Here is a 10,000-nt window from a genome sequence, read left to right on the forward strand (position 1 = left end):
TGCAGATGCACACATGAAAATACATGTATACATGTTAATGCTCAAATGCACAAGTACATGCATGTAAGTGCATACTACATCACAAATGCACCCATATTTCTGCTCAAATGCACATGGACATGCATGCAAATGTATACTGCATTGTAAATATAGATACATGCAAGTGAATGCATACACAATGCTCAGATGTATTAGTAGATACATCTACACACTTTAAATCAAATGTACAAATCAAGTTAGATACACAGTTGTGACTATTATCATTATTGTCATTAGATTCATGATTATCATTTTCATTGACTTCCAATTTGTGTTTATCTTTGTTTGAAGGGAAAACTATTCTGGTAGCTTTTTTTCATTTTATCCTTTGGTGAACTGGTTTAATTTATGATAAGTCAGCCTATCTGGTTTCAAATTACATGAAGAAATGTTGTTCCTTTAAGGACCATGTAGATACAGTCGCATCTCTTCTGTTTACGCTCTTGTATGTTGCCATTAGGATGTGGCATTTTGTTGTAGTTCACAAATTTTATCTTGCTTCCCATTTATTTAAGGTTTTGCTTCCTCTGAGTCTCCAGATGTATTGGGACAGTGATGTATAATTAAATTTGCCTTTGGATTTGTAGAAATTCATGAGTTGTATGTACCAACATTTAAAGGTATTTCATGTGTCAAAACTATCTACTATAGTTATGAGATCTTTATGTACAAGCACTTTTGATGAGCATGTCTACAGCTGATGCCATCAGAATATTAAACTAACCATGGCAAACTTCTTTAATACAACACTAAATTCAAAATTACATAGACCATTAGAGAAGCCTAATAGCATCCCAGCCCACATCCATATCATCCAACATCTCACTGAGCAGTGCTAAATATGTGTCCATAAGCATCAACAAGAAGCTGAAGCTCAACACTCTACTTTCCATAGAGTCACATTTTACAAGGTCACGGAGTTCTTCAATGAATCACAAACCATAGCTGATGTAAAGAAATATTTCAGAGGTCCCAAATAGTTAATAGCAACTGAGAAATTTTATACTGTCTTATCTACTCTACATATCATTGCTGTTGAAATGTGTTTCAAAATCTGACAATGAAGAAAGCTTTTACCTTTTACTTATTCATTTAGGGGCATGACCTTTAAGGGTTTAGTCAAAGAAATCAATTCCAGTACATATTTTTAAAGTCTGTTACTTATATTTTTCTGAAATGCCCGAGTTACAGAAACAAGTGAACCAAAGATTCAGGGATTACTAAACTGGAGTGAATTATCAGTTACTAGTTATCAGCCTGCTGATGTGTGTAGAAGAAACAACACATTTGATTTACTCAAGATCAGAATTAATGTACAAAATCTCTCAAACAGTTTTTTTAGCTTACATACAAAGAAGATGACAGAGGACTGAGATACATGGCACATTTTTGTACTTGAGAAGACCTGCCCACCACAACCGAATTGAGATCCTAAAAGCAAGGTGCCATGTAAAAAGCTTTGGTGTTGGTGCTGGTGCCACATAAAAAGCATCCAGTGCACTCTGTCGAGTAGTACCAAAATTTGTTCCTTGTCCCAAAATTTGTGTCCTGTGCTAAAATTTGAAAACCATTATTTGAACACATTTGGGAGACAAATCTGATTATGTTTTGGTTTTATTAAACCTTTTTAGTAAAGCATAGCTTCCATAGTACTTGTTGAAGTAATGAATTACTAAGTAGCTATACGATGTTGTTAGGTAAAAAGAGAATATTTCTTTGAATGTATCACTGATATTAATTACCCAGAAATGTCATTAGCATATCATTATGTTATATACAAATTTATATTAATATTAATTATTGCATAAGTAAAGCTAGTACATTACATGATTTAATGGAATCTAATATAAAATTGGATGCTACCGTGAGTTATATTTGGTACAATTGGAATGTAAAGAAATTAGTGTGTCAACTGTCTCCCCCAAAAGTGGTATGAGATGATCTATAGAGCTATAATATGACTCACATACATAAATATATATTCTTGTACATTGTCATAGGCAAATGCTGCTGCTATCATAACCACCACCACTAACATCATCATGGCCCCCCCACACCACCATCATCAACACCACCATCTTCACCGCCCTCACTGGCATCTTCATGATCATCTTCATTACCACAGTCATGTTCCTTGACATTCTTCCCCCCCCCCCTTTTCTCCTCCTCCTTATCATGATCGTCATCTTTGAAATCCTTGTATTCTCAAAACTTAGCCAAAGAGTAAGGTGAGACTCACAAAAGCAAGCCTGTCTCTCCTTCCCTGTTATTTACCTTGATTTAGTGTGTGTCATCTCAATTTACAAATAACATCATTGTCAGGTTTGTGAAATACATTCCACCACACTGTAAACAGGCAAGACATGAAAATAGCATGCAATAAGTATGTTAGATGGGAATAATCTTTCAGTAGGGGTTCTTGGCCACTGAGCTACAGACCAGTACCAAGCTATGGATCATTTAGTACCAAGGCGTACAAAATGAATAAATTAAAAAATTTGTTTTATTGGCTATTCCAGTCTAAAGGTTATTAGCATTATATATGTAATATATATATAATATATATATCTATATGTATATATGTGTGTGTGTGTGTGTGTGTGTGTGTACATGCGTGTGTGTGTATGTGTGTGTGCATGCGCATGTGTGTGTGCCTTTGTCTCTGTGTTTGTCTTCCCATCACCAACCGACAACCAGTATTGGTGTGTTATGTCCCTGTAACTTAGTGGTTTGGCAAAAAAGACTGATAGAATAAGTACTAGGCTTAAAAAATAAGCTCTGGGGTCAATTTTTTCAGCTAAAACTCTTCAAAGCAATGCTTCAGCATGGATGCAGTCAAATGACCAAAACAAGTAAAAGAATATATACATATATATATATATATATATATATATATATATATATATATATATATATACACACACACACATATATACAGGTGTATTTCACCATATTATGCACTTTATTGGGTTTTGTTATGTGCATGATTTCTACTCTGTAGAAAAATTGCCTTGTATGAAAGCAGTCATTAGTGCAAGAAAATGCTGGGAACTGCTAATGTATGTTATGTGATGACATTGTAGACACATAACATATACTTGTATGTGACATCATTAAATAAGAAATCATTGTAATCTTAAAACATTAAACAAAAAATGTTGGGGTGCAATGTTGTTCTATGACTATTGCTGTGGGTATAATACTGTTTACATGGCACGGATGTCAGCAATTGTTTTATTAACTTTACCCCACCCATCTTTATGGCTTTTGCATGTGATGTGTGGATGGTGGTGGTGGTGGTGGCATTAGTGGTGGTTGTAATGGTGGTTGTTGTAGTAGTGGTAGTGGTCTTGCTGCTGTTTGAAGTAGGTTTGTGTTGCTTGTGGTGGTGGTAGTAGTGGTGGTGATAATAGTGGTATTTGGGGTTGTGGTCTTGTTGGTGTTGGAAGTGGTGGCTGTGGTGGCGATAGTGGTGATGGTGCTAGTCGTGGTGATGGTGGTAATAGTGGAGGTGATGGTGGTAGTATTGGTGGTAATGATTGTGGTGGTGATGGAGGTGGTAATGATGATGATGGTGTTGGTGGTGATTGTGTTGGTAATGGAGATCGTGGTTGTGGTGGTGGAAGTGGTGAAGATGATAGCAGTGGCGGTGATTGTGGTAGTGGTGGTGATGATGGTATTAGTATTAGTGGTGATAATAGTGGCTATGGTGATTGTGGTGGTAGCTGCAAACGCATCATCATTTGTTTTGTGATGTATGGGTGATAGGTAGACAATAAGGGGAAGATGGGTGGATGGGGTGAAGACAACCAGCATCATTTGTTTTGAGAACAATTCTTTAGATGCTGGAGCCAGAACAGAATTAAAACAACTAAATTTCTTCATGATTATCTTAGAATAATATTTCTTTTTATTTGAATGATAAATGTACTTGAGCTTGACAGCAGGATATCAAGAACATGATACCAATAACAACACTACCACCACGACCAATACCTAGAAACCATAAAAATTTGCTGCCAGTGCCACCATCACCACCATCACACTTCATGACCTTAAAGGGATTAAAAGCAAATATGAGCTCAGCAGGATTTGAACTCAGAACATAAAGGGTTATAAGAAATGCAACAAAGCATTTTGTCTGATGTTGTAACAATTCTACCAGTTGGCTGCTTTCGTGGCCGTTGCCAGTACCGCCTGACTGGCCTTCGTGCGGGTGGCACGAAAAAGCACCCACTACACTCTCGGAGTGGTTGGCGTTAGGAAGGGCATCCAGCTGTAGAAACTCTGCCAAATCAGATTGGAGCCTGGTGTAGCCATCTGGTCTCACCAGTCCTCAGTCAAATCGTCCAACCCATGGCAGCATGGAAAGCGGACGTTAGATGATGATGATGATGATGATGATGATGATAATGATTTCAAATTTTGGCATAAGGCCAGCAATTTCAGGGAAGTAGGTAAGTCAGTTACATTGACCCCAGTGTTCAACTGGTACTTATTTTATCAACTCTGAAAAGATGAAAGGCAAAGTCAACCCCATAAATTGCTGCTGAGCATCTTCTCTGGTGTGCTAACAATTCCACCAGCTTGCCACAATAATAATAATCGTTTCTACTATAGGCACAAGGCCTGAAATTTTGGGGGAGGGGACTAGTCACTTACATCTACTCCAGAGTTCAACTGGTACTTATTTTATCAACCCTGAAAGGATGAATAGCAAAGTCAAACTTGGCAGAATTTGAACTCACGACAGAATTAAGATGGACAAAATACCCCTAACAATTAGAGAATGTTCCTTGCCTTACCTTTCCTGCAAGAAATGCCAAGCAGTGTTTAGGTATAAGCGAAGCTTAGCTTAGTTAGAAAATGTTTTTGACATATTTCAACTGCTAAAAGGCATATACACTGTGATTACGGAAATTATTGTTATATTACAATAATTTTCATGACCTAGCGGTCTACTGGTGCAAATCAGTCAATGTGGTTGACTGTCCAGAGTTGCTTCTCTTAGGTATTTCTCATTGATAACAGCAGTGAATTTGCCTTTTAGCAGTTGAAATATGTCATAAGCATATTTTAACTAACCTAAACTTTGCTTATGACTAAACACTGCTTCGTGCTAATATATATATATATATATATATATATATATATATGTATGTATGTATGTACATTTGTTTTGATATATATATACAGTGGTTAGGGCAGAGAACTCGCCGTTGGAGGATCGCCGTTTTGATTTCCAGACTTGGTGTTGTGTGTGTTTATTGAGCAAAAACACCTAAAGCTCCACGAGGCTCTGGCATGGGGTGGTAGCGATCCTTGTTGTACTCCTTCATCCCAACTTTCTTTCACTCTTTCTTCCAGTTTCTTGAGTAAAGCTGCGATGGACTGGCATCCCGTCCAGCTGGTGGGGGGGGGGGGGTACATATATGCCATAGAAACCAGGAAACCAAGCCCATGAGCCTGGCTAAGCTTTAGAAGAGCGCATAAATAATATATATATATATATATATATATATATAATCATACACATGCATCATATTATATAGTAAATGGAAGGAAGGGATGCACAAATGCCCCAATGATTAATACCAACCTACTGTACCTACCTACCTCCTCCTATGAAGACAAATGAAAATGTAGTTGGAGTCTATTTAAAACAAGCACTGAAAGACAACTTCTCTCTTCCCTCTTCTCCTTTGCCCTCTCCTCTTCCAATAGAAAAATACTAACCATTATTTTCTTCCGTAAAAAAAGGATTTATTGTTTTTGCCATGGTCGTTTATGTAATTGTTGTTGTTGAACTTAATCATTCAACACTGCGCATTTCTTGCAATGAACATTATAGCATTCCGATAAGCAGAAAGACTCCGTGGATGTGTTATTACATCCCACTTTCTTTCTTTCTTTTTCTTTCTTTCTTTCTTTCTTTCTTTCACTTCAAGAATTTAAATTCTTACTTAGTTAAAAACTTTATGGAAAAGTGTCTCAGGTGGCAGCTGTTTCTAACTTCTTTCTTTCTAGAAAGTTCGTCAAATTATTGCCTTTATTGTTAAAACACCTGATTTATTTTTCTGCATTGCAGCTTACCATTACAATTTTCTTTTTTTTACTATTGCAGAAGGTTAACAATTCTTGGAATAGTATTTTCATTTAGTTCTGTGTTTACACACATACACACACACACACACACACACACACACACACACACACACACACACTCTCTCTCTCTCTCTCTCTCTCTCTCTCACACACACATATACGCACATCTGTCTCAGAAATATTAACGCAGATACATACATAGGTACATACATATAAATCCATAAATGCATACATACTCTTACTCTTTTACATGTATCAGTCATTTGACTGCGGCCATGCTGGAGCACCACCTTTAGTCGAGCAAATCGACCCCAGGAATTATTCTTTGTATGCCTAGTACTTATTCTATTGATCTCTTTTGCCGAACTGCTAAGTTACAGGGACGTAAACACACCACCATCGGTTGTCAAGCAATGTTGGGGGAACAAACACAGACACACAAACATATACACACACATACATACATATATATATATATATATATATATATATATACGACAGGCTTCTTTCAGTTTCCGTCTACCAAATCCACTCACAAGGCTTTGGTCAGCCCGAAGCTATAGTAGAAGACACTTGCCCAAGGTGCCATGCAATGGGAATGAACCCAGAACCATGTGGTTGGTGAGCAAGCTACTTACCACACAGCCACTCCTGCGCCTATATGATATGTAACATATATCACATACTTATCACCTTATCACATATGTATCATATCTATGTATTTATATGTGTGTGCATATGTATCATATCTATGTATTTATATGTGTGTGCATATGTGGCATCAAAAAATTCTTGGACTAGTTATGTTTAATAAAAAAAAATAACGACTCATTTACCTAGGTTTTAACATCATCTCTTTCGAAATAGTCATCTTGTGTTCCAATACACCAGTCCCAGTGTTCCTGCTACCTTTGGAATACCCAGTGTTCCTGTTACCTTTGGAAGTCATTTTCAGTAAGTGAGTCGAGGACCTTTAGTGTTTCGCTCTTGATCTTGATACTGGTGTTAGAATAGCAACCTTTGAATTGCATTTTCATCTTGAGGAAGAGATGGAAGTCCACAGGTGCTAAATCTGGTGAATTGGGTGGCTGTGGAAGTGATACCATGTTGTTTTTGCTGAGAAACTCATGAGTGAGGAAAGCTTAGTGACAGAGTGCATTGTCATCTTGAAGGACCTAATCCTTCATGCTCCACAGATCCGGTCACTTTTGATGACTGTCCTCCCTCAAACTCTTCAAAACATCACAGTAGAACTCTTGATTGATGGTCTGGCCCTGGGGGACGAATTCTTGATGCACAATACTGAAGATGTAAAAAATAATATGACGAGCCTGTTCATGATTGAGCTGTGGCTCTGCCATGCCTTTTTCAGTCATGGAAATGAAGGCGCCTTCCATTGTGATAACTGCTGCCTCATCTCAGAGTCATACCCAAAGACCCAACTGGTGACGATCTTCGACATGAAGGATGGGTCCTCAGTGGCATCCTGATGAAGAGTTTGGCAGACTTTGACACGATGTTGTTACTGCTCAGTGGTCAGCAGGTGGGTGACAAACTTGACAAAGAGTTACCGCATGTTCAGTTCAGACATTATGATTGCCTGCACGGACCCATGTGACAGACCAGCAACATCAGCAGTGTCGTTGATTGTTCTCTGCTGATCTTCATGTGCAGGCTAATGAATTTTTTCCATATTTCCAAGGGGACGCTTGTGGCAGGTCTTCCAGATCGCTCCTCATCTTCCAGGGACGGTCTTCTGCTTTTGAAGCACCTGTGCCACTTGAAACATTGCATACGGCCCATTGCCTCATCGCTGTAAGCTTACTGAAGCATGCTCAATATCTCTGTAGCAGACATTCCAAGTTTAAAGCAAAATTTTACGTTGGCTCTTTGTTCTTGTCCATGACAAAATCGTTGTTGTTAGCATTCTGTCACTTACGACGTCGAGGGTTCCAGTTGATCTGATCAACGGAACAGCCTGCTCGTGAAATTAACGTGCAAGTGGCTGAGCACTCCACAGACACGTGTACCCTTAGCGTAGTTCTCGGGGAAATTCAGCGTGACACAGTGTGACAAGGCTGACCCTTTGAATTACAGGCACAACAGAAACAGGAAGTAAGAGTGAGAGAAAGTTGTGGTGAAAGAGTACAGTAGGGTTCACCACCATCTCCTGCCGGAGCCTCGTGGAGCTTTAGGTGTTTTCGCTCAATAAACACTCACAACGCCCGGTCTGGGAATTGAAACTGCGATCCTATGACTGTGAGTCTGCTGCCCTAACCACTGGGCCATTGCGCCTCCACTATGACAAAATCACAGACTACAGAATATACATGTTCACATAAACACAAATTTCACAACTTGTGAAGTAAGTCACTTGGCACATATGAAGGTCACTGCTAGCTCTCATTGCACACACAACTGTATGCTGCCATATGTTGGTGCGCTACAGAACTAATCTATGAAATTTTTGATACCATCTCATATGTATGCATGTGTGTATTTAATAAATAAAAAAATCTTTTATTTCTGATATCTTTTCAGATCAAACAAAAGGCATCTACTTCACTTATAATATTTGGAGTTAAGAACTTTGTATCAATTAGAAATATATACTCAAAGCGACGTTGGAAATCTTTCTGATCAAAACTTACTATGTGCCACACAAAAAGAAGTTTGGCAGCCAACTTTATTATGTCTTTGCTTTAAAATCTTTCTTTTCAATAATGAGCTCATAATTTGAAATATTATATGTAAAGTGGATGTCATTCATTTCATATAGAAACATATGTGTACTGTTTGTCTATTTTGTTTAATCAAATTAAACCCTCAGAATATTACACGTAAGTTTTTTCACTACAAATTGAATTGCACTTCCCCCACCACACACATAATGAATGAGAAAAAAACAAGAAAAAGACACAATGAGAGGGACAAGTTTTAACAAAGGTGATATTTATATATCACTTGAAAAGAAAGGGAAGACAAAATATAACTTGAGAGGAAATCTGAATATTAGAGAAATTAGAGTATGTAAGTATGAGAATGTAGAAGATGTCAATTGTAAATGGTGGTGCCAACAGATTCAAGTGGATGAAACCTGTTTAAGACAGAGAGCAAAAAAGAGATATAAGACACAATATTAAATGTCTATGTCATGAGGTTAGACCTCACAAAAGATACAACAAAAGATTCTAACAAATGGAAGAAAATTGTAATGGAGTAGATCCATCAAACCCATGCAAATGAGGAAAAGAATGGATGTAAAATGATTGATAAAAGTAGTGGTGAGAGAGATCTTTATTATCACTGTGTCTCATTAATATCCCACCGGCTGTGTAAAGAGTCTTTTGTCCCATCACTTTTTTATTGCTACAAAGCATTCCTCCATATAATGCCATAACATCCACCACACTTCCTTTCCTCTCACTCTCTCTCTTACTTCCATTAAACCTTCCTTCACCGCTTGTCTTCATCATATCACTCTTTCCCTATCATGCCAACTTTGCTATTTCATTTCAGTAGACTCTATCACTCTATTCCATCACTCACTCTTCTGTCACTGTCTAGAGCTGCATCTTCCACTTTTATCACACTATCTTCTATTATCTTTTCAGTCATGTTCTTTTCTATTCAATCTCCTAAACAACAACTCTCATGTAACTGCCGATTGCCTTCTACCTCTGATCTATTCCTCTCTCTCCTCTCACCCTATTGTTTCATCCTTTTGATTCTCTTCAGCTACTCTTTTTACTATCATGTTCTCACACAGGCTTTCTTTTCACCCAGTTGTGTGAAAAGAAATAGAATGGATGAATAGAAGCAGATCAGGAAAGACAGGACCCACTTTAGTCTTTTC

At 37.8% G+C, this 10,000-nt stretch overlaps 1 long non-coding RNA gene across 1 annotated transcript in view; it reads left to right on the plus strand.

Annotated features, from left to right (window-relative positions):
* LOC149137080 (uncharacterized) overlaps positions 1-9,657 on the plus strand; it is a 43,452-nt gene extending 33,795 nt beyond the window's left edge. The window contains exon 3 of the long non-coding RNA XR_016239182.1: positions 8,686-9,657. This is a non-coding gene — a long non-coding RNA (uncharacterized LOC149137080). The remainder of the gene's footprint in view (positions 1-8,685) is intronic.
* The last annotated feature ends 343 nt before the right edge of the window (positions 9,658-10,000 follow it).

This window comes from Octopus bimaculoides, chromosome 2 (genome assembly GCF_046866305.1).
Source record: "Octopus bimaculoides isolate indiv1 chromosome 2, ASM4686630v1, whole genome shotgun sequence".
NCBI lineage: Eukaryota > Metazoa > Mollusca > Cephalopoda > Octopoda > Octopodidae > Octopus > Octopus bimaculoides.